Source organism: Lonchura striata, chromosome 27 (assembly GCF_046129695.1).
Source record: "Lonchura striata isolate bLonStr1 chromosome 27, bLonStr1.mat, whole genome shotgun sequence".
NCBI lineage: Eukaryota > Metazoa > Chordata > Aves > Passeriformes > Estrildidae > Lonchura > Lonchura striata.
In genome coordinates this window covers 4,287,642-4,311,147 of record NC_134629.1, presented here as the reverse complement: position 1 = coordinate 4,311,147, position 23,506 = coordinate 4,287,642, and the positions used below count along the sequence as shown (strand labels likewise).

General features: G+C 54.4%; 1 long non-coding RNA gene across 1 annotated transcript in view; it reads left to right on the top strand.

The window, feature by feature from the left end:
• Window positions 1–4,553, top strand: part of LOC144247562 (uncharacterized) — a 164,311-nt gene extending 159,758 nt beyond the window's left edge. Inside the window, exons 2-3 of the long non-coding RNA XR_013341201.1 lie at window positions 2,085–2,181; window positions 4,366–4,553. This is a non-coding gene — a long non-coding RNA (uncharacterized LOC144247562). The remainder of the gene's footprint in view (window positions 1–2,084; window positions 2,182–4,365) is intronic.
• Window positions 4,554–23,506: the final 18,953 nt, after the last annotated feature.

The following is a 23,506-nucleotide window of genomic DNA, read 5'->3' as shown; positions in this document are numbered from 1 at the left end:
GCGAGGGTGGCTGAAGGGTTCCTGCCTGCCTGGGGGCATTGCTGCAGGGGCCAGTGCTGTCAGAGCCCCCTCTCTGCTGGGGACAGCTCTGCTCCTGGGGGCCCTGCCCTGTCCCTGCCCAGGAAGCCCAGCAGTGCCCAGTGCCAGGAGTGGTGTCAGTGGGAGCCCCTGTGCACAGGGACCCCAGCCCCGGGGTGGCCGTGCCAGCCCCCCCAGGCACCTCCAGCCCCGGGAACCCAGAACAACTGGAAACCACAACTGTGCAAACGCTGCCTGTGCCCAAAGGAATTGCAAAGAGAAGTGAGCTTTTGAAAATTAACAGGATCTCTTCTCCAAAGATCAGCAAAACCTTGGATTTACAAACATGTTTTATTGTAACAATCCTTATAACAGCAACAATCTTCAAAACATATTTACATGGGATCCTATAGCCTAACAAACTTCTGAACATATTTACAGAAAAGCTCTAGTCCAGAGAACGTATTTACAGAGGGGTCACAACTGTGGCCATCATCTCCACCAGTTGTGGAGGAAATGGAGCAGCAGCAGTGCTGGACTCTGGTGCCAGCACTGGGCCCAGCTGGGCTGGGAGCTGGGCCCAGGGGCTGGCAGGGCTGGCAGGGCAGGCACGGCCCCAGGCAAGCGCAGGGCAGGCCAGGGGTGCTGCTTGTGCCACCACAATCCAGGGCCCCCTGTGGGCACCGTGTCCCCGAGCGGGGCCATCCAGCCCAGCCCCAGCCTGGCGTCAGGGGACACACTCTGCCTGTGGGCAGGGCATGGGAGGCATTTGTTTGTCCCGCTCCTGGGGCTCCATCTTCAGCCAAGGACCATGGGCTCCTCCTCATCCTTTTCATCGACTTCCATGTCCTCGATGGTGTCTTCCACATCTACTTCCATGTCCTCGATGTTGTCCTTCACGTCGACTTCCATGTCCTCAGCCGTGTCTTCCATGTCTACCTCCATCATTTCTTCTCTGTCCAGCACCGTGTCCACTTCCATCTCCTCCACGCTATCGCTGGTAGTCTGCAAGAGGCAGCACAATCTCTTGGTGGGGTTCCTGTCCCACACCATCCATTCCCACATGGCTGCAGCCTGCCCAAGCAGGGTGCCCGTCCCTGGCCTGGCAGTGTACCTGCACTGGGGCAGCAGTGCACATCCTGCTGGGATTGGCGTCAGAGCAGGCGGCAGGAAAAGCCCAGGCAGCAGCCAGAGCTCCGCACTGACAGGCAGAGCGAAGGGCGAGTGGGCTCTGACCGTTGGCCGCAGGTGAAGTGTCTGCTGTGCTGCGTTCCAGGTCCTGGACCTTCCACCTGGAACACTCTGGGAGCTGTGATGTCACAGAAGTTTCAGGGCCACTCCACATGGAGAGATGTGGACCATGGAATGATCAAATCCTTGAATGGTTTGGCTTGCAAGGGCCCCTAAGGATTATCTGGTTTCAACCTGAGCAACCTGCCACCACACCAGGTTGCTCTGGAGCCTGTCCAGCCTGGCCTTGGATGTTCCTGGGGATGGGGCATGCACAGCCTCTCTGCACTGGTCCCTGTGACAGGGACAGGCACCCTCGCAGTAAAGAACTTCTTCCCATCATCAAATCTCTTCCAACTCTTGCAGTTTGATCCCATTCCCTCTTGTCCTGTCACTGCAGTTCCTGGCAAGGAATCCTCTCACAATTCTCTGTAGCCCCTTTACTCACTGGAATGGTGCTCTGATATCTTCTGTGTTTCTGTATACTATGGTCATAAATTGTAATCTCGAGCTTGATCTTGCAAGCCATCAGCAATGTTTTGGTTGCACAGGGGTGCTTCCTCTATTTCAAGAAGATATTCTGTGATTTCAATTCATCAGTTGTTTTTATTGTGGTTGGGCTTGAAATTTTGGTCAGCAGAGCCTCTGATTGTCAGGGTGAGGTTTTGGCAAGTCATACAGAGAATCCAGTACTCATCCCAATCTTTTCTTGAGCATGGTGTTTTTTTATTCCTTTCCTCTCGCCCTTAACCATTGCTAGAATGTCACAGTGAAAATAGAATAGAGGCAGTTCTTCACTGGTAACATGTTCTGGTTTGTTTTGTTTCTTCTGCAAGGCTGGGCAAGGTTGATGTTGATGCAAATTCCTTCACATCTGAAGAGCTCAAAAAGGCGTTGGCTAAAATGAAGGAAAGTGAGAAGGCAGAAAGGAAGGTGAGTTTCCTGTTTCTAAAGCAGTGCACGGTGCAGGGATGTGAACACACCCTGTTACATACTGCAGAAATATAATGGTTAAAATGATTGCTTGAAAAGCACTAATCTTGTGGTGCATATGGACCAAAAATACCTTTGCTCACCCCTTAGTGATATTGTTCTCTGGCTTTTCTGTATGACTCTAAGATTCTGTGAATGGTTTGGGTTGCACGGGACCTTAAAGCTGATCCAGTGCCACCCCCTTCCATGGGCAGGGACACCTTTCACTATCCCAGGTTGCTCCAAGCCCCATTCAAGCTGGCATTGAACACTTCCAGGGGTCCAGGGGCAGCCATAGCTGCCCTGAACAAGGTAATTTATCTGCAGCTCAACTCACAGAAATGTCTGCAGACCCCAAAGGAAACTGGTTTGCATCTGACAGTATTTACAGAGGCTATTTCACTTTCACTCTCTCCTTGCTTTCTGTTTCCAACCTCGTACTCTGGATAGCAACACCCAAGTGGCCATAGTGAAGCAGGGGCTGAGTTTCATTACAAGCTCCAAGTTGTCCATTTAGTTATAAAGAACCCACAGACCCAAGTAAATAGGTGGGATGATGTGTGACTCATCAGGTGCATCACAGTCTCTTTCCCTTCGCCCCCTCAGCAGCATTTCCTTAACCCTCGCTCCTCCTGCTGCCTTGGTGTTGGCTCACTCAAATGAAAACTGAAAGAGGAGTCAAGGCTCTAAAGTTTTGGTGTCACAGAAAGGCTTTTTCTTCCCTTATGTGGCAGCATGGCATGATTTCATTTGCTGGGAGATTATTTCCATAGCAGCATTGCTGATTGATTGCAGGGCTGCTGGAAATGAGGATCATTGAAATGCAAAAATTAGTGATACTCTATTAGGTGAAAATAAGCCATATTTTAAACTCCCCTCTTAGAATAGCTTTTGTCCCAGCAATGGGGCTAAAAGCAGCTACGTGTAATGGACCTAAAGTATTCCATTTTTAAGTCACTCCTGCAGAGAGCAAATCCATCCTTGAAGGCTCTGTGTCAGAGTAAATGGAATTACACTGAGCCTCCCTGTGCTCCAGTAGAGGCAGCTCAGGGTGGGGTGGGTTGGGTGTGGTACTTGTGGTAATTCATCATTTCATTGACACGGCTTTCACCTCCATTGCTCACTTGGTTTTCCTCCAGCCCTCTCTGATCCCTCATGGTGAGCAGGACATGTGCAAACCCTCCAGCTGGGGGTTTGCATACAAACACATCTTGGTATTTGTGACAAATCCCTTCCAAAAAGGGCTTTCTGCCTTTCTCGTTGTCCTTGGGGCAGCCCAGCTCCAGCCTGGCCTTTCTGCTGCTTCTGTCCCCTGCAGCAGCAGGCTCTGTCCCCAGTGCCACCAGTGCTGAGGTTCCTGCACCTCTGGGGCTCTCTGAGTTCTCTGACATATCCTTTCCTCCTCACCACATGTTTTATGTCAGCTCTCTTGGTTCAGGGCAGCCCTTGGAGTGCTGTTACTGCGAGGGAGATGAGCCATGCTCAGGACAGGCTGCTGGCCAAGCCCCATGGCACAGCATGTCAGCTGCCCCCAGCTTATCACTGCTCCTCCTGCTTCCCTTTCTGACAGCTTCTGTCCCCACACCTCTCCCTGGGAGATAGAGACTTCCTGGAATGTGTTCAATGCTTGGAATGATGAAAGCATCTTTGTCAGTGTTGGAGATCTCCTTGGAGTCACTGGGCACTTTGGGCTGGATGGAACTTGTGGAGTTCTCCAGTCTCATGTTCATTTCCAGAGAGGTTCAGCTGTAAGATCAGGGATGTGCCTCGGGGCTTTTTGCAGCCAGGTTTTGGGAACATCCACTTGCAGGCAGAAAACAGCAGTACTGCTGCCTGTGGGTTTGATGTTGAGCTGGATGGAAATGGGATGCAGAAATGATGCACAAATGCTGTCGAGATGTAGAAGTGGTGCACAAAGCCCTACTGCTCACTCATACTGTGGGTATCTCACAGCTAACTGGGTTTCTGGGCTTCTCAGAAGGACCCTCCAACCCTGTCCCTGAACCTCTGATGCACAGCAATAAATCCATTGGCACTGACAGCCAGGTTCCCTTTGTGAATTTGGGGCTGGCGTTCCTTTCTGTGTTTGTCTTGTCTCTCTTCATCCTCTATCTTCACATCTGGTTTCTTCCTTCTGTTTCCAAGGCCCGAGAGGAAGAGGTGAGGAAGAAGTTCCGACCCATAGAGCAGCTGAAGGAGGAGTTTGAAAAGCTGAATATGAAGATAGAAACAGATTATGAAATTATGGTTAAATTAATCAGCAAATTCAACAGCTCTGCCTCCACGCTGGATGAAAAAGTCGCGGCGCTTTATGATCTCGAATATTATGTTCACCAGGTAACAAGAATGCCTCAGTAACTACCGTGTAAAATCCAGGGGATACGGTGTCATAAATGGGGCTTTATTTTTCTTATCAGTATCAGGTAATACAAATTGCTTAATTACCATAATCCTGGGACAATAACAGACAGCAGAGGACTAGTGTAGGCTTATTTTATATCCAGGTTGGAATTAATCATCGCTTGTGCCAGGAGCCAGCAGTATCCTAGTGGTTCCCTGATTTGTTGTCTGTTCTCAGGCTGGTTTTCTCATCCTTACTTTTTCCTCTTTTATCTCCTTAATGTTACAAAATGGGGTTTTAGCTGCCATTTTTGGGTAAGTAGAGTGGTGGCTGCTAAGAAAATAATTATTTTCTCTCTGCTTCCATGGAAAGCTGCCATGATTGATGGTAGGTGCCCTTACATCAGTTCACAGAGAATGTCTTTGTACCAGGGAAGGCGACAGCCACCCAAAACCCCCTATTTTGTCTTGGTGTGAGTAAGCAGTGGCAAGCGGAGCCTCGCCGTGCTAATTAGCTCTGTGTGAGGGTGAACATATTTCCTGGCATCTCGCTTCCTCGGGTTTGTGCTCACACTTTTCCCCCCTCCCTCTGATCTCTCTTGCTCTGCTTTCAGCTCACATGTTCCTTCCTCCTCTTGGATGCAGCTGCAGGCACAGAGCTCTGCTCCCCTGGGCTTGGTGCCTGCCTTGGTGCCACCCTTGGGAGGGTGTCTGGGCATCCAGCCTCTGCTCTGCCATGTGAGAAGGGACTTGGCTTTTCCCTCCCCAGTGACTGGGAGAGTCTGGAGTACACTGGGAGAGTTTCCAGTGGCACTTTGTCATTTTAGATAGTGAATAGGATAACTCTTGGGAGGTGCCAGTGCAAGCCCTTTCACTGGAACAGCACTTGTTGAACCAAATGTGGGATTTTGAGGGCAGGTAGCTGAAGTGTTGCTGCTGTGGGAGAGGAAGTCCATGTGCCAGCTGATAGAAGTGTTATTTCCAGGGCTCTTTGTCTTGAATTTCTACTCTGAATTGCTGTTGTGGGCATGCAGAGGCTTCCTTGCTGTTTGTTCTCCCTGCTTTTGTGCCACTGACAGCATCTGTGTGACTCAGAGAATAACTGTGAACAATAGGCACCCAAAGAGCTTCATATTTGTACTCAGGGCTAATCTTCCCTGATTAAGGGTGACAGAGCATCAGGCCAGTGTGCTAAAAAAGCAACCCCCAAATGCCCTGAGATGCCTTGGATTCCAGCATAATGGTTTGGACTATTCCAGCAGAAAATCCCTGAAGCACAGGATGGGACAAACAATTTCAGAATGGCAGAGGAGCAGGGACTGGAGCATCAAAGGGAAGCACATGCAGCATCAAAGGGGTCAGAGAGGGGGAATGGCAGGAGGCTGGCGGGAGCACAGGGGCTCCTTTGTGCGCTGATCACAGCGCTGCTCTGTGCCCGCGCTGTCGGGGCAGATGGCTGGGCAGCACCTTCTCGTCAGGCAGGAAGCTGATAAGAAATATGACTTGTCTCTAAGCCAGCATGGCTTTTCCTCCTTTTTCTTCTTCCAGTCAGTTGAATGTGTCCAGAGCATTATCTCTGCTTGGGACTGACTTTAGCAGCACTGGCTTAATGTAATTACTGAACAGCAGCCAAAGGATGCTTGTGCCGCATAACCCTAGAAGGGCTGAACTGTCAGGACTCCTCTGCAGTGTGTCACAGCCCTGCCGTAGGAGCACGGGATCCTTGCAGGTGTGGGTGGCACAGGCCATGTGTGGGGCCATTTTGCTGGTCCCACCTTTTCCAGCCTCCATCAGAGCAGTACTGGGCCGTGCCTTTTCATAACTGTTCATCTCCCAGCCATCCTGCTGCTCCCTCCAGGGCACGGGATGCCCAATGCAGTGGAAAATGCCATGCCCTGGAGGGTGTGCAAACAAAGGCTGCTCCCTGCTCTGTGCCATGGTCACCCTGGAGCAGAGGGTGTAGGGCAGCTCATGCCTTGGAGTGTGCCGTGGGAGCCGTGGCCAGTGGCCAGCCCGGGGAGATGGCCATTTTCCCTGGGAAAGAAAACTCACCAGTCCAGGTTGCTGATGTCAGTTTGTAGGGCTCCCTTGGGTCTATCAGGGCAGCACAACTTTGAGGAGGGGACAATTTCGGTCTGGGGTCCATCCTTCGATATAAGGATTTTTTGCATTCAGGTCCGAGCCCAGTGCCTGGGGCCCCTGGGCACATCCTTTGGCCATTTTCCCTGGGAAAGAAAATTCACCAGTCCAGGTTCCTGATGTCAGTTTGTAGGGCTCCCTTGGGTCTATCTGGGCAGCAGAAATTTCAGGAGTGGACAATTTTTGTCTGCGATCCATCCTTCGATATAAGGATTCTTTGCAGTCAGGTCCCAGCCCGGTTCTTGGGGCTCCTTGGCACACCCTTTGGCCATTTTCCCTGGGAAAGAAAACTCACCAGTCCAGGTTCCTGATGTCAGTTTGTAGGGCTCCCTTGGGTCTATCAGGGCAGCACAACTTTGAGGAGGGGACATCTTTGGTCTGGGTTCCATCCTTAGATATACGGATTCTTTGCAGCCAGGTACGAGCCCAGGGCCAAGGGCCCCTGGACACATCCTTTGGCCATTTTCCCTGGGAAAGAAAACTCACCAGTCCAGGTTGCTGATGTCAGTTTGTAGGGCTCCCTTGGGTCTATCAGGGCAGCACAACGTTGAGGAGGGGACAACTTTGGTCTGCGATCCATCCTTTGATATACGGATTCTTTGCAGTCAGGTTCCAGCCCCGTGCCACGGGCCACTGGGCACATCCTTTGGCCAATTTCCCTGGGAAAGAAAATTCACCAGTCCAGGTTGCTGATGTCAGTTTGTAGGGCTCCCTTGGGTGTATCAGGGCAGCACAACGTTGAGGAGGGGACAACTTTGGTCTGCGATCCATCCTTCGATATAAGGATACTTTGCAGTCAGGTCCGAGCCCAGTGCCAGGGGCCCCTGGGCACATGCTTTGGCCATTTTCCCTGGGAAAGAAAACTCACCAGTCCAGGTTCCTGATGTCACGTTGTAGGGCTCCCTTGGGTCTATCAGGGCAGCACAAGTTTGAGGTGGGGACAATTATGGTCTGTGATCCATCCTTCGATATAGGGATTCTTTACAGTCAGGCCCGAGCCCAGGGCCAGGTGCCTCTGGGCACATCCTTTGGCCATTTTCCCTGGGAAAGAAAATTCACCAGTCCAGGTTCCTGATGTCAGTTTGTAGGGCTCCCTTGGGTCTATCTGGGCAGCAGAAATTTGAGGAGTGGACAATTTTTGTCTGCGATCCATCCTTCGATATAAGGATTCTTTGCAGTCAGGTCCCAGCCCGGTTCTTGGGGCTCCTTGGCACACCCTTTGGCCATTTTCCCTGGGAAAGAAAACTCACCAGTCCAGGTTCCTGATGTCAGTTTGTAGGGCTCCCTTGGGTCTATCAGGGCAGCACAACTTTGAGGAGGGGACATCTTTGGTCTGGGTTCCATCCTTAGATATACGGTTTCTTTGCAGCCAGGTACGAGGCTCTGCAGCCTTCTCGCCCTTTGGCTACTGGGAAAAAGCTACAACAGCGGGGGTGAGCTCTGTATTGAGCTCCCTTGCTCTGCTGATCTTTTGAATAAAGAGCTGAACATTAATAAAGGCACGAGCCCTGTTTACTACATGAAGGCCCCCAAAATTCCACTAAAAAGCCCCAAAATCCCCTAAAAATCACCGCTGTTGTGCCCCCGTCCCCCGAATCCCCCATACCCCATTCAGGGTGAGCCTGGGACTGCCTGGGACCCCCAGATCTCCATAGGACCCCCTCCAGGAACCCCAAATCTTCCCCAGAGCCCCCCCCCAAAGTTGGCCCAGGACCCCCTGAGAGCCCCCAGACCCCAATTGCACCCAGCCCAGGATGCCCCCTGAGACCCCCTGAGACCCTTCCCAAGACCCCCCCCAGGACCCTTCCAGGACCCTCCAGACCCCGCCCCAAACCCAACTCTGGACCCCCCAGCCTCTCCCCAGATCCCTCCAGGACCTCTCCCAAAAACCCCCAACCCCCCCCCAGACCCTCTCTGGGACCCTTCCAGATCCCCCAAAGCCCCTCCCCAAAACCTCCAAAACCTCCTAGGACGCCACCAGGACCCCCCAAACCGCTCCCCCAACTCCGCCCAGACCCTCCCAAGACCCCCCCTCCAGGCCCTTCTCAGGACCCATCCCCACCCCCCAGGTCCCCCCACAATGCTCCAAGACCCCTCCCCAGACTCTCCCTGACACCTCCAGGACCCCTCAGGATCCCCCACCCAAGAGCCCTCCAGGACGCCCAGACTGCCCCGAGGACTCCTCCATGAGCCATCCAGGACCCCCCCAGAGCCCTCCCTAAACTCCCCCCGGATCCCTCCCCAAAGGCCCCCGATCCCCCCAGGACCCCTCCCCAGCCCCCCCAGCCCCTCCCAGCCCCCGGCCCCTGTGCGGAGCCCCCTCCCCAGCGTTGCGGCCCCCGCGGCTCCCGCGGCTCCCGCCTCTCCCAGCGCCTCCCCCGCTCTGGCAGCGCCGCCCGCAGGGCCCGCCCGAGCCCGGGGGGCGGGGCCGCCGGGGGAGGGGCGCCGCTCCCGGCTCCCTCTGATTGGCTGCAGCCGCGCGCTGATTGGTTGGTTCGGCACGGGGCGCGCCGCTATTGGCTGGAGGAGCCCGCGCGCGCGGTGCAGGCGGGAAATTGTCAGGGGAGCGCGGCTGAGGAGGGGCTGAGGTGGGGCCGGGGAAACTGAACGGGGGGTTTGGGGCGGCTCGGGGAGAAATTGGGGATTTCTGGGGGAACTGACAGGAAATAGGGGTGTGTCTGCTGGGTTTGGGGGAATGAGGGGGCTTTAGGGAGCTTTGGGGGGAGCTTGAGAGCGTCTGGAGCGTTCTCCGTTGGGTTTAGGGGGATCTGAGGGTAATTGCGGGGGTCCGAGGCGACTTTGGCGGAGTTGTGAGAGGAACTGGGGGGATCTGGGGGTTCTGAGGTGGCTCTGGGGTCAATTTTGGGGTAAAGTGGGGGGATCTGAGGGTAATTTGGGGGCTTTAGGTGGGTCTGGGGTGGATTTGGGGCTCTGGGGACACCTAAAGGGGTGCCAGGGGGTGAAGGGGTCGCAGCCCCCCAGACGCCCCCTGAAGCCCCCCTGTCCCCACAGAGGGGTCCCGGCCCTGGCGGTGCAGGACCCCCGGCCCCAGCCCAGCATCTCCATCAACCACCTGAACCGGGACACCAAGGAGGACGGGGATGGCTGGGGGGTCCTGGGGGCTCTGAGAGTGTCCGTGCCTGTCCCCAGGGGCTCAGGCTGTCCCCTGGGTGTCCCCGAGCTGGAGAAGTCCCTCTGCGCCGTTTCCTCGCCGTTTGGGCAGATTTTGGACATTTTGGTGCGGCGCAGTCTCGGCCTGCGGGGCCAGGCCTTCCTCACCTTCAGGGAGATGAGCAGCGCCACCAACGCCCTGCGCTCCCTGCAGGGCTTCCCCTCCTGCGGCCAACCCGTGGGGAGACAGCGACTGGGGGAGTTCTGGCACTGGGGAAAGAACTGCAATGCTGGGGAAAAACCGCCAAACTCTGGCCTCAGATATCCCCAAAGTCCAACTTGGAATCCCACCAAACTCATTCACCCTGAACACCCCAAAGCTTCCCTTTCTATGACAAGCCCATGGTAAGACAGAAATGCTGGCTGAAATCCTGGAATTCTCATGGAAAAAACCCAAAATCCTGAGGAAAAAAAACCAAACCCAACCAGGATTCCCCCCAAAATCCCATCAAGAATCCCTGAAATTGAGTTGGAAACACCCCTAAATCCAACCAGGAACCCCCCAAAGCTTCCCCTTCTATGACAAGTCCATGGTGAGACCCAAATCCTTGGGAAAATCCTGACATTTTGGGAAAAAATCCTGAAATTCTGGGAGAAATCCTGAATTCCTGGGGGAAAAACTCAAAATGCAGCCTCAAATATCCCCAAAATCCAACCAGGAACCACCCCAAAGTTTCCCCTTCTACCAAATGTCCATGGTAAGAGACAAATCAGAGTAGAAGTCCTGGGATTTTGGGAACAATCCTGAAATTCTGGGAAAAACTCCAAAATCCTTGGGAAAAAACCCAAATCCAGCCTCAGTTATCCCTAAAATTCACCCTAACGCCCTTCCCCCCCCCCCCCCAAAGCTTCCCCTTCCGGGACAAACCAGTGGTAATAGCAGAATCTTCAGGAAAATACCCAAATTTTGGGGAAAATCCTGTAATTCTGGGACAAAAGCACAAAATTCAATTGGGAACCCACCCAAAATCCGTCCAGGAGCCCCCAAGAATTCACCCTGAATCTCCCAAACCTTCCCCTTCTACCCCACAGTGAGACCCAAATTCAGGGAAAAATCCACAGATTCTTGAAAAAACAGGAAATCTTGGGGAAAAGCCTGAAATCTGGGGAAGAAATGGAAATCTCACCAGAAATCCACCCCCCAATCCCCTGGGAATGACCCCAAATCCCTGCTGGAACCTCCCCAATTCCTCTGAATTACCCCAAAATCCTGCTGAAATTCCCTGAATTCCTTCTAGGACTTGCCAAAATCCCTCAAAAACGTCCCTGATTGCTTCTGGAACTGCCCCAGATCCATTCTGGAGCATCCCCAAATCCCTCCGAACTTCTGAAAATCCCTTGGAAGACCCCAAAATCCCTCTTGAAACTCTCCCAGATCCCCTCAGAATTCCCCCAGATCCCTCAGAAAGCCCCAGATCCCCTCTGGAGCCTCTTCCAGATCCCCCCAAAATCCTCGGGAACAACCCCAAACCCCCCGAGCCGTCCCCAGCTCCCCCCGGACTGATCCCAAATCCCCCCGGAGCCAGCCCAGGTCCCCTCTGGAAGCTCCCCGAGTCCCTCGGGAAGCCGCAGATCCCCGGGAGCCGCCGGGCAGCGCCGGGAAAGCCCAAAGCCCCGCGGCAGTGCCGCATCCCGGCCGGAGCTGCCCCGGGAGCCCCGCGGGGCCGGGGCCGGGGCCGGGATGCGCCGTCCCAGCGGATCCAGCGCGCCCGGCCGGGCTCGGCCAGCGCGGCCCAGGGCAGGGAGCGCTGGTGGGGCGGGAGCGGGAGCGGAGCGCGAACGGGACCAGCGCAGAGCCAAGGGGGGAGAGGCCCCGGCCCCACAGAGAGCGGGGCCGGAGCGCGGGGCCGGGCGGGGATGGCTCGGCGATTGTTCCGGGCGATTCGGGCACTCGCAGCGATCTCTGCGGGATTCTTGGGCTGCTCCTGGGAGGTTTGGCTGGGATTTTGAGGGAAGTTTTCGTGGGGATTTTTTGGGTGGATTTCCTCGCACTTCGGGTGGGATGTGATAGGACTTGGGGGCATTTTTTGGGGAATTTGAGAGGGGTTTGGTGGGATTTCGGCGTGGATTTTTTGAGTGGATTTGGTGTGGATTTTGCGGGGGTTTAGGGAAATTTTGGTCGGATATTTTGGGTGATTTGGTGGGATTTTTTGTGTGGATTTTGTGTGATTGGGGGATTTTTGGCTGCATTTTTGTACAAATTTTTCTCTGTGGATTCTGTGGGATTTTCATGGGGATTTAGTGGGACTTTTTGTGGGATTTTTGTGTGGCATTTAAGGGGATTTTGGGGGCGATTTTTATGGGGATTTTGAGGGATTTCTGTGAGCCTTGGGGTGATTTTTGTGGGGATTTTTTTGGGTGAGTTTTGTGGGCTTTTGGGTGGAATTTTTGTGGAGATTTACCTGGGATTTTGTGTGGTTTTTCTGGCATTTTCAAGGAATCTACAGTGGAATTTTTGTGGGAATTTTATGGTATTTTTGGTGGGATTTTTTGTGAGGATTTTGAGTCGATTTCTATTGGATTTTGGGGAGTTTTGGGGGATTTTTTAGGAAGATTTTAGTTGGGTTTTGGGTGTTTTGGGGGGGATTTTTATGGGATTTTGATGATATTTTTGTGAGGACTTTTGGTGATATTTTTGTGAGGGTGAGTGGTGCCTTTGGTTCCAACCAACTTTCCTCCCCGAGCCAACGTTACCCACTCCCTCACACGTCCCCCCCGTGCCTTCCCACTGCCTTGTCCTGTCAGGGCTTCCACAGCCCCTCATCCCTTCGTGGCCCCGTCCCCTCAGGGTCTCCCCCAGCCTGGCCAACCTGCCCCATCAAGAGGCACCTGGGAGCCCTCAGCATTCCAGGCAGCAACACACGGGCAGGAGGACACGGATGGCGCTTCCTGCCTGGGACAGGGCTTGTGGCCATCTCCAGGCACCGCTCTCACAGAGATCCCCACAGCTCCAGCCCCTGCCCATCTGCTCTGTGGGCAGCACAAAGGCTTCAGCAGAACCACCAAAGGCCAAGGGGCTTCTGGCCATTTTCCCTGCAACCCTGCATGCCTGGGCAGCTTGCTGAGCCCAGGAACCCTTTTCTCCCTCTTCCCCTAGGCCCTGCAGAGCCTGGGCAGCAAAAGAAAGATCCTGGGAGTCTGTCTATTACAACACATCCTATATTTCTATGCTAAAGAAAAACAAAAAAATGGAAAGAGCTATCTTGAATAAATGAAACATTCCTGCTGGCTCGGGTGGTCCCAGCAGACAGAGCCTCTGGGATCAGCTCTCTGCAGAGCTGCAGCAGCGCAGCCAGCCGAGCCCCGACAGACGAGGCCGTCTCCTCCATGCCCTGCAGAGCCGATCATGCAGGCTGTGGAAGCGGGAATATCGAGCTCTCTCTATTCCCTGGAGGACATATAACGTTTGAACTGCCAGGCTCGCAACGGCGACACTGATGTCATTGGCCGTGTCTTCTAGGGCTGAAAGAGAGAGGAACAGAGCCATGGTCAGTTCCCACATCTGAGGGGACCCGAGGAGATCCCTGTACCAGGGCCATCCCAGCCGGCTCTGGTCATGGCCTGCAGGGAGCAGGGACCAGCTGGATCAGCCCAAAGCTGCTGGCCACGAATCCCGCAGGTGCCCTGAAAGCTCTGTGTGCTCTGTCCACGCCGCCCCTGGTCTGCACAGGGAGCAGAGCCCTCCACAGCCGGGGCAGGGCTCGCAGCTCCCCCGGCAGCCCTCGCGTGCAGCCCGCTGCCCTCACTCACCCTCACAGATGAGATGGAGCTCTTCCTTCCTCCCCCTCAGGTACCGCCCGGCCGTCCCTGGGAACACAGAGCCTGTCAGGCCCAGGGCACAGCTCCCTGCCAGCGGCTCTGCCAGCCCTGTGCCCACACGCCCTCCTGGCCCGGCTCGTGGCTCACCCATGAACCTGACGGCCGCCTCTCGCAGGGGCTCCTGTGGGCTCTGCAGGTAGGGCAGGGCCCGGCGCAGGTGCTCGGCCACGCTGCTGCTGTCCTCTGCCAGCTGGAGAGAGCGACAGGAGGGAAGGGTTGGCCCCGCAGCCCCCCGGGCCGGGGCTCCATGGGCACCCGGCTCGGGCCGCAGGAGCCTGGAGCAGAGCCCGCGCGGCCTCGGGCTGCAGCAGCGGGCAGGGGCACAGCTGCCAGCCCGCACACCGAGCACCGCGCTCAGGGGCTGCTCCAGGCTGGGGCTGCGGCTTCCCGGCCCTCCTTACCAGGATCTCAATGAACCTCCACAGTTTCTCCTTCTTTACAGGTTTTTCAAGATCTCTCCTGTTCACGAATTTGGCCACACAAAGCAGGGTTTCCCAAGAAGCCTGGAGAGCAGTAGAGACACGGAAATGGCCCCGCAGCCCAGGATCAGCATCCCTGTGCCAGGGCCAGGAGGAGGATGCAGCCTGCCAGGCGCCAGGGCAGGAGGCAGCCAAGCCCCCTCCCAGGGCGACAGCAGCAGCCCGTGAGTCCTCACCTCTGCCACACTCTGATTCTCATCATGGCAGTGGAAGAAGAGTGGGAGCAGGCTGTGACACACTTGTGTCATCAGGAGCTTTTTCTCTTCTTCCACTACAGTAGACAGCAAGGCTCGAAATACAAACATGGAGATCCACTGCACATGCCAGTCATCCTGTGTAACAGGAAGGAAACAAGACCTTGGCATCAGCTGATTCTGGCCCACCTTGGCGCAGGCCTGCATCTCCACAGGGCACCAAGTGTCTGGGCAGCAGCCAGTGGCCGTGGCTGAGGGCACAGAGCCTTACGTGTTCAAAGAGTGGCAGGAGCACCTTAGCCAGCTGCAGGGCGATGGGGCTGGGTATTGGGGTGTCATTATCCAAGAAGAAATCACTAAGTAGAACAATGCTCATCCTGACCACATCACTATCATTTTCCTGCAGGAGCTCCCCGAGGCTTTCGGTCAGGCTCCGCATTCTTTTGGCCTGTGCGGAACAAAAGTGTGTGAAAGGCCACCCTGCTGCCACAGGGCCTAGAGGCCAAAGGCCTGTCCCGCAGCCCTCGGGCAGCTGAAGTGGGAGGCAGGAGAGCTGGGAGCGGCTGACCCAGTGCCTGAAGACCAGCAACTGCGTTCCCCAGCACCACGCTGCCTGCACGGCTTCAGCTGCTGCCCCCTCCTTACCAGCGAGGGATTATCCCTGATCAAGAGGAGGGCTCTCAGAACCTGGCGGCGCATCTCCGTGTGCTCACTCAGCAAGTGCCTCGACAAGAGATCCATGATGCTGTCACTGCATGCACTCAAGTCCAGGCAATGCAGGGCCTGAAAGGCACAGGGCAGTGACAGGGGACCCGGCCGGCAGGAGCCCAGAACCGCACAGGGCGGGGACCAGGCAGCAGCGCAGGGTGTGGGCACCATCCCAGGCAGCTGCGGCTACGAGAGGGCAGAGAGCTGGGAGGCAGCGCCGGCCTTCAGACTCACCTCCACAAGGAATGCCAGGGCAGGGAAGTGCCAGTATGGCATCTCTTTGCGGAGCAACTGAAGGAGATAGTCTAAGATGCTTTTACACTCATCGATGGATTCTTTGCCCATCTCCCTGGAAGGCAGAAAATGGCACTAAGATGTGGCAGCAGCTCTCTGGCCTCAGAGAGAAACAAACAACTTTCCCAGGCATCGCCTGAGAAAGTCTGAGAAGATCAGAGGAAAGAATGAAAAAACATTCTTATCTTAACATGCTGCACCTGGCATTGTGAACATTCGGAATATGTTACGGAGATTTGTCTACCAAAATGTGCTTTCTAAAGTAACTAATGGTATAGTGTTTAGACTAGAAAACACATTAAATCAACCTATATCATAACTATCTATAAGAACAATGGGTTTCTTAATAATAATTATTATTGATCGGACCTCTGAAATACATGGAGTCAGTGATAATTACTGGCCGGGGGCCCGCTCCTACGACACTAAGACCCTGAGCCGGGGGGGGAAGCCCCTCCCAGGACAGACTGATGCAGTTCTTGTCTTTACCCCCCACCCTGCAGGGGGACCTGGGCCCTTTGAGATGTGGCTGCTGCTGGGCACCCTCCTCTCCCAGCCTTTCCCAGTCTGCTTGGCTGTCCCTCGTCCCTCTGGCCCATGGCCATGGGGACTGAGTGGGATATCCCAGACACAGAGCACAAATGCCGGGAGCAATGGGGCGAAGGGGGTCTCACCTGGCCAGCAGACCCACGGCATAAATGTGGGTGTCAGCACAGAGCAGCGTGTCCCAGCCACGCTTGCGCTCCATTGACAACACCACATCCTCATAGTCCATTTGGCACAGCAGGGACTTCAGGGTCCTCACTGCAAACCTGAGTGCAGAGCAAAGCCCGGGTCACACTGGGAGCACTGGCTCCTGCCCTGGCCATGTGGCAGGGACAGAAGGATTGGGATAGAGCACCTGTTGGGGCTGCTGGCAAGGCCATGTTCTTCCTGGCATCCCTTCCAGAAGGTATCCACCTCCTCTGGCATCTCTTTGGTGCTGAAGAACACTTGGAAGAGCAGATGCACAAATAACTGCGGGAAATGCTCATCCACTATATCTGGGACACAGCGCTCCTGGAGGATCTTCCATATCACCACAGTTGCCTGCAAAGGACAAAGCCCCCCGAGGCAGCGTTCAGTGCCAAGGTGTCCATGGGACAGGGCCCGAGCGTGGCAGGGAGAGGCCCAGAGAGACACAGGGGGAGCAGCGGGCCTGGTGGCCCTGCAGCTGTCCCTAGGCCAGCTTTCAGGCCAGTGCCTGAGGCAGGGAGATGCAGTGGGGAAAGGAGGATGGAGAGCTGCTGGACAGGTGGCCTTGGGGCCAGCAAAGTCCACTGGCAGAAACTCACAGCCAGGGCAAAAACAGTCATTCTGTTCCCATCGCAGGTGCTCATGCTGTGCTCTGGCCAGCTCCCCAGCACATCCAGGAGTATCTGCTGTGCCAGCTCTGCAGTCCAGGGTGTGCACATGATGGTCTTCCACATGGCCATGGCAGCTCTGCGGGGTTAGAGATCTGTCTCAGGGGATCTCAGACACAGCACCGTGGTCTGGGCATCTCTAGAGGCCCGGGTTGACTGCCGGCTCTGCCTTTGCCCACTGCCCCTCTCCAGCAGCAGCCAGGCAGCCCAGCCCTGTGGGGACAGGCCCCTGTGGGACAACGAGGGAGCATGGCAGCAGGCTTGGGGCTGACATGCCAGGGCCTGGAAAGGGAGCAGCCAGAGGGCCCTGGGACTCTCTGTTGGTCAGAAACCTGGCCCAGGCTGTACAGGGCGATGGGTTGGGGTGAGCCCTGAGCCCTCTGGGCAGATGGGCCCCATACCTGTCACAGGATGGGGCCACACGCAGGAGTGTCATTACTGCCTCATTTGGCTGCGCTTCTGTGAGATACAGCAGGGCGTTGTCCAGCCTGTGCTCAGCAGAATCATTGGCCATGAGCCACTGGTGGATGTATCTCACCATGCCGGGCACCTGGAGAAGGCACAGGGAGACTTGGAAAGCTGCCAGAGGGATCAGCGTTCCCAGGGTCCCCAGAGAAGTGCTTCCCTTCCCGCCGCACTGCGATGGCCTCAAAGGCTCACAGGGGCCAGCACTAGTGGCTTGGGAAGCCATGTGACTCATGGGGCAATTGAAGCCTGGCCACATCTGCTTACTTGCTCTGCTCTGGGAACACCACTCTGCACAAGCAAATCCAGCAGGGCGGCACTGGTCTCATGTCCGAGGAGCTCTGAGTATGCTCTGAGCCCAGGGCTCATGACACTGGTCTCTTCCTGCCGAATTCTCTTGATGAATTTGCAAACGAGCTGTAGGAGAAGAGCAAGAAGCCATGGCATGCTGCAGGTGTGCTGCTGGGCTGAGCAGTGACAGCAGGCCCAGCCCAGGTGGGGATGGCTGCAGGTACCTGCGCTGTTCTGCGGAAGCGGCCATGGGTGCGTTCCTGCTCTCGTGTGCGCTGCACGGCTGCACCTGGCAAAGAGCGAGCGCAGCCCGAGCTGAGGGGCTGCGGGAGAGGCCGGAGAACACAGCCCAGCCCTGCACCGCCCAGGCAGGGACAGCCCCGTGACGGCCCAGGGCATGGAGCACGGCTGTGGGGTGTCTGCCCGGCCCCTATTCCATCCTGACCATGGGCATGGCCCCAGGGGATGGGATGGGATGGCATGGCATGGCATGGCATGGCATGGCATGGCATGGCATGGCATGGGGCCAAGCTGGCTGCAGGCACCAGCCCTGTGGCCCAGCTCTGCCACTCACCCTTCTGCCGTGGCTGGAACTGCTCCAGCTCTTCAGGCTGCTGTGCTGGGGCAGCTCCAGGGCCTTCTTTCTCCTCCTTCCCCCAGGCCAGCTTGGGCACGCTCGCAGGTCTGTGCTCTACGACACTGCCTGGATTCATGGCTGCTTGCAGAAGGTGAAAAGGAAAAGGTCCAAGTCAGCAAGTGCTGCAGTCGTGCCTTGAGGGCACCTGCAAGTGTGAAGACTTGGCAAGGCTACAGGACGACAAGTCCTGCACTCTGCTCTTGGGGCTCCAGCCACAAGGACAGGAGACTCCTGTCAAGGACAGTGAAAAGCAAATGCCACAGTCTGCCCTCGAGGGCAGCTGCAGAAGATTTGCCTTGGGAAGGCCAGGGGTCACCAAGTGCTCTGGTCTGGCCACGAGCTCACCTGCAGGAGTAATACCTTGGGAAAGCTCTGGGTCAGCAAGGAACGAGTGGCTGTGCGAGGGCTCCTCACAGCACCGCTCTCTCGCGTCCTCTCTCGTCGTGTGCACCGAGCACTGTGGAGTGTAACTGTAACTTGTAACTGCCAACACCTCTGCCAGAGCGTGTCACCAAGGGCCCTTGGAATCCCTGCCCCGTTCCATTCCACGGTGACCATGCTGCACCGTGTCACCAAGGGCCCTTGGATCCCCTGTCCCGTTCCATTCCACGGTGACCATGCTGCACCGTGTCACAAAGGGCCCTTGCACGCACTGCCACCTGCCCTGGGGCCACCCCCAGCCCCCCAGAGTGGCCCAGGGTGGAAGGAATGCCTTGCCCCAGGTGTGTCAGACAGCCAGACAGGATCTTTAGGAAGGGCTCAGCCCATCAGCAAACGCTGCCCTGCTCTGCAGGCTCAGAGCAGCAGGAGCCCCCGCAGCTGCCGACGCAGCCGCAGCGGGAAGGGCACGGGGCCTCCACAGAAGCTGGCACGACCTCCTCGGGACACGTCCCACATGGTGGCCGTCCTAAGCACGGCCGTGGGACACAGACCGGGAACATGTGGACCAGGGCAGGAATGCTGCTCTGAGCCCTGGGGCCCGGGCAGCGCTGACAGCAGCAGGTGAGGCACAGTCCCCGCCCAAGCAGAGTTCCCCCGAGCCCTGGCAGCACCGGTGCCCGTCTCCTGCCCCAGAAACCTGTGCCCCAAAAGGGCTTCTCTGCCAGAGGGCAGCCAAAGCTGGTGTGCACTGGGGGCTGTGCTCTGTCCTACAGGGGCTATTGGTAGCAGCACCTGGAGCAACTGGTGGCAACATTTGGTGCGTGTCAGATGTTGTTGCTCCTTCCCAGAATGATTTTTTCATGGAGGGGATTAGCAGTAGCACAGAAACACCAACAGCTACTGAACTTCACAGGACAAAGGGACTCCACCGAAACACTGCCATGTTTCCTTGTGCTTTTGCGTCTTTCTTGCACTCTGAAAGAAAAAGAATTGGCCCAAGCCCTGCTATTCAAATCTCCAGCTGCTGTGTGTCTTCCTGTAGCAGCTCTCTGCAAACAAAACTGGCTGCCTGCTCAGCTGGGCAATGGACGGCCACAAACAGGGAGGGCCCTGGTGAACATCTCTTTGGTCTCGTGGGGCAGCGAGGGCACAGGAGACAAAGACTGCTCCTCCCGAGTTCATGGGGCAACAGAGAGATTTTATTTCCCAAGCCCCCCCTTACACAGGGCATTTGAAAGACCAGGCCTGGAAGCTCTCATTGGTTTGAGCTCCACGCCCCTTCAGGTTCTGGCCTGTGAGGTGCCTGCAGTTTTGGGAGATATTTGATTGGTCAAGACCCCTGTCAATCATGGGAACACCTCACCCTCCTTTTCTTTATAAAATTCTGTTTATTGTTCTCTGTCACCCATCTGCAAGGGCCCTTTGCCAACATGGTGACAGAGGACAGCGTGCATCTAATTTGCACTGGAGCTGCAGCATTCCCCTCCAGGAACTGTTAGGGGAGAACTCAGGCCACAGGCATAATGCTTCTTGGTTACAAATTGAACTTATCTCTAAAAGCAGAAAGCTATTTAATCCTGAGCCCATTAAACACTTAGAGAAAAACCCAATTTTAAAAAACAACCTTTAAGCACTTGATCCCTTGGGGAAAAACCAAACTTCCAGAAAACAATCTGTAAACAGAAAAACTGTTTGCAAACTTGAGAAATAATTTGTAAACAAATCAAATCCATCTATGAACTGTCCATGAGGCAGGTGATCATTTGTAATGCTGTCTGTGGATTCCAGTGTCCATATTTTAGACAGCTGTATTGTACTGTTGTAGGATTTATTGTAAAACATGAGTACAGACTCAGAGGGGAGGAGGGTGTACCCTCAATCCAACCCCTTTCCCCTTTTTTCTTTGTATAAAAATAATAATAGGAACAGAACATGGACTTTGAATACTATTAACTTATGCAACGTTTCATCCACATTTACTGAAAAGGTTCAGGGCGAAGAACTTGATTGGGAGATGTTTTGATCAGGGCAAGGAACTTGGTTGGGAGACATTTTCTGTATTTATATTTTATCTAGTGCAAACCATATACTTTTTTCCCTTTGTTAGAAGTTAGAAATTTTGTTATTGACTTTAATAGCTGACTTTTCACTTTTAAAATGATGACAAGTGGCAGAATGTCAGTGAAAATCTCTGCAACTGCAATTTGCTTATGATAAATCGATGTTATGTGTACCTCAGTGGATATTCTTTGAATCATACCAGTTTATCTTAAAGCAATGCAAGAATAATTACTCGAATATTAAGAAAAGACATGTTAATGCACATACTAGGACTTCTTTAGGACAATGATTTACTAAAATATGAATATCAATCTAATATTGTGTCCTGGGTTGTAAGATAAGCTTGTATTCCATTTGCCATCTGTCGAAGGCGAACCGGTTGGACAGGTTTTTTGTTATCTCTCTCAGAGACAATGGTTTGTTTATACACCTTTGACTGATTCAATGAAGGGCTGAAAAAATGTAACACCGTGAGGGGTCCCACCCAGAGGGGGGAAGCAGCTCTCTCTCTCTCTTCGCGGGATTCCGAGAGAAGCAGCTCTCCCTCTTCTTCGCGGGACTCCGAGAGAAGCAGCTCTCTCTCTCTCTTCGCGGGATTCCCAGAAAAGCAGCTCTCGCTCTCTCTCTCTTCGGCGGCACTCGCAGCGAAGCAGCCGGCGCGCAGAGGCGACGGCAGCGGAGCTCAGAGGCAACCCCGGCGCAGAGGAAGACCGGCCCCCACTGCCACCAGATCTTCAGAGGAAAATTATACCCTTCTAAAGATCACCACTTCAGCTGCAACTCATCAACTATTGCAAGGGAAAGCAATTGTCCCAGCAAACCTGATACTGGCATTCCTCAGGTTCTAGACCTTTTCTTTCACTGGTTTTGTTTGTACCGATTGCATTTGCCTTTTTAAATTGTTGTCTAGTTTTCTCCTAGTAAAGAATTGTTACTCCCACTCCCATATCTTTGCCTGAGAGCCTTTTAATTTAAAGATCCTCGTAATTCAGAGGGAGGGGGGGTTGCCGTTCTCCATTGCACAGGAGGCTTTGCCCTCTTTCACAGACTCCTGTCTTGTCTAACCAAGACAGAATTTGGCGCATCAACGTGAGGCCCGAGGGCATTGAGAGGGAAAAAGGATTAACAGTTCTTAAGTAATTTGGTTTTGTTGTGTGTAAAAACATCTTCAGCATCACCATGTGGTCTAGTTTACCTTGGTTTGGGTGGCATGTGATCGTAGCTATACTTTTCCCATTTGCAGACCCTTATCTAAAAATGGGTCCTATGACTAAGGCTACGGTGTCTGTTATCAAGTTTGGCTTCTGGGTTAATTGGGTGAGGAATTCATGGATCTTTAATTTCCTCTGGAAGGCAGGTACATGGATTCATAGCTATCACACGTTAACTGTATGTTTTTGGGGTTACTTTAATAACGGTACCTACTGCGAGGAAATAGCACCTGGGCAAACTTTCTCTCAACCTTTTAACCATCTTTTTGGGTCTGTTCCACCAGTTCTCAAAGGGTTAAGATCCTTTATAAGTGCTAATGATACCATACAATGGGTGGTGTTGCTGATAGTCCTGTTATATTTAGCATTCAGAGATAAGGGAAGATTAACCTGGATAACTACCCTCACACCTACACCACAGACTCGAGATGCTGCTGCTCCAGAGCCTGACCCTGCCCCACAGCCCACCTCAGAAATGAACCGCCCAGATTGGGTGAGGGTTCTGGTTAAGGAGATACGAGAGATGCTGAAGGAGTGCATTTCCCCAGCTGGTGAGAAACCGGCCCTTTGCCTTGAGGAGGGACAGTCTAATAGTACAGCTGTGGAACCCACTAATGTTACAACTGTCCAGGTTCCAGCTGAACCACAAGGGCAGTCACGGTCAGCAGCAGTGGCCCCGGTAGAAACAAGGAAGTCTAAGGTGAAAGCAGAGCACCCTGCAGATAGGGACAGGAATGGAGGAACCTCACAACCCACAGGGGAGCCAGAGATTGCTATCATCACCGAGTCCCTGACGTACGAAAGTCTTCGCAATCTGCATAAAGACATTGTGCGACGAGGGCGTGAGGCTTATGCTACCTGGCTACTCCGGGTTTGGGATCTTATGGGTACAGGCGTGCAGCTGGACGGTGGTGAGGCAAGGAACTTGGGACCCTTGACCCAGGACTCGGGTATAAATCAGGTTTTTGTAAGGGAACCAGGGTCCCTTTCTCTCTGGGAGCGGCTCTTAATGAGTGTCAGGGAGAGGTTTATCCACAGAGAGAGAATGCAAGAGCACCATCATAGAATGCGCTGGAAGACCCGCGAGGAAGGGATCCAACAGCTGAGAGAAGTGGCAGTATTGGAGGTACTCTTTGGGAGGGATGGACGACACAATAATGACCCTGACAAGGTCAGATGTACGGGACAAATGCTGTGGAGTCTGGCAAATCTTGGGCCATCTCAATACGCCACCTTCATTGCAACGATCAATGCTGACACCCACCGGGAGACAATAGGTTCTGTTGCCAACAAACTTAGGAATTATGAGAGTATGATTAATGGCCCAATGCAGGCTCATATCTCAGCTGTGATTAAGGAGTTTAAAGAGGAGATGAGGGAGGAGATAAGGAAGGTTAATACAGCACCCGTGAGAGTCACAGGCCCCAGAATCAGCACCCAACAATCCCCAGCTAGAGAGAGAGGGTACACCCCAAGGGCTAATCTGTGGTTCTTCCTGCGTGACCATGGGGAAGACATGGGGAGGTGGGATGGGAAACCCACTTCTGTCCTGGCAGCACGGGTCCGTCAACTCAAGGAGGGAAACTCTAACCGGGGGAGTTCCACCAAAGTGAAGGTAGCCTCAACCTCCCGTGACCAAGCTTGTGGGTACGATCTGTCAGACCCCCTTGAAGGGACCTCTAGTATGTATGCC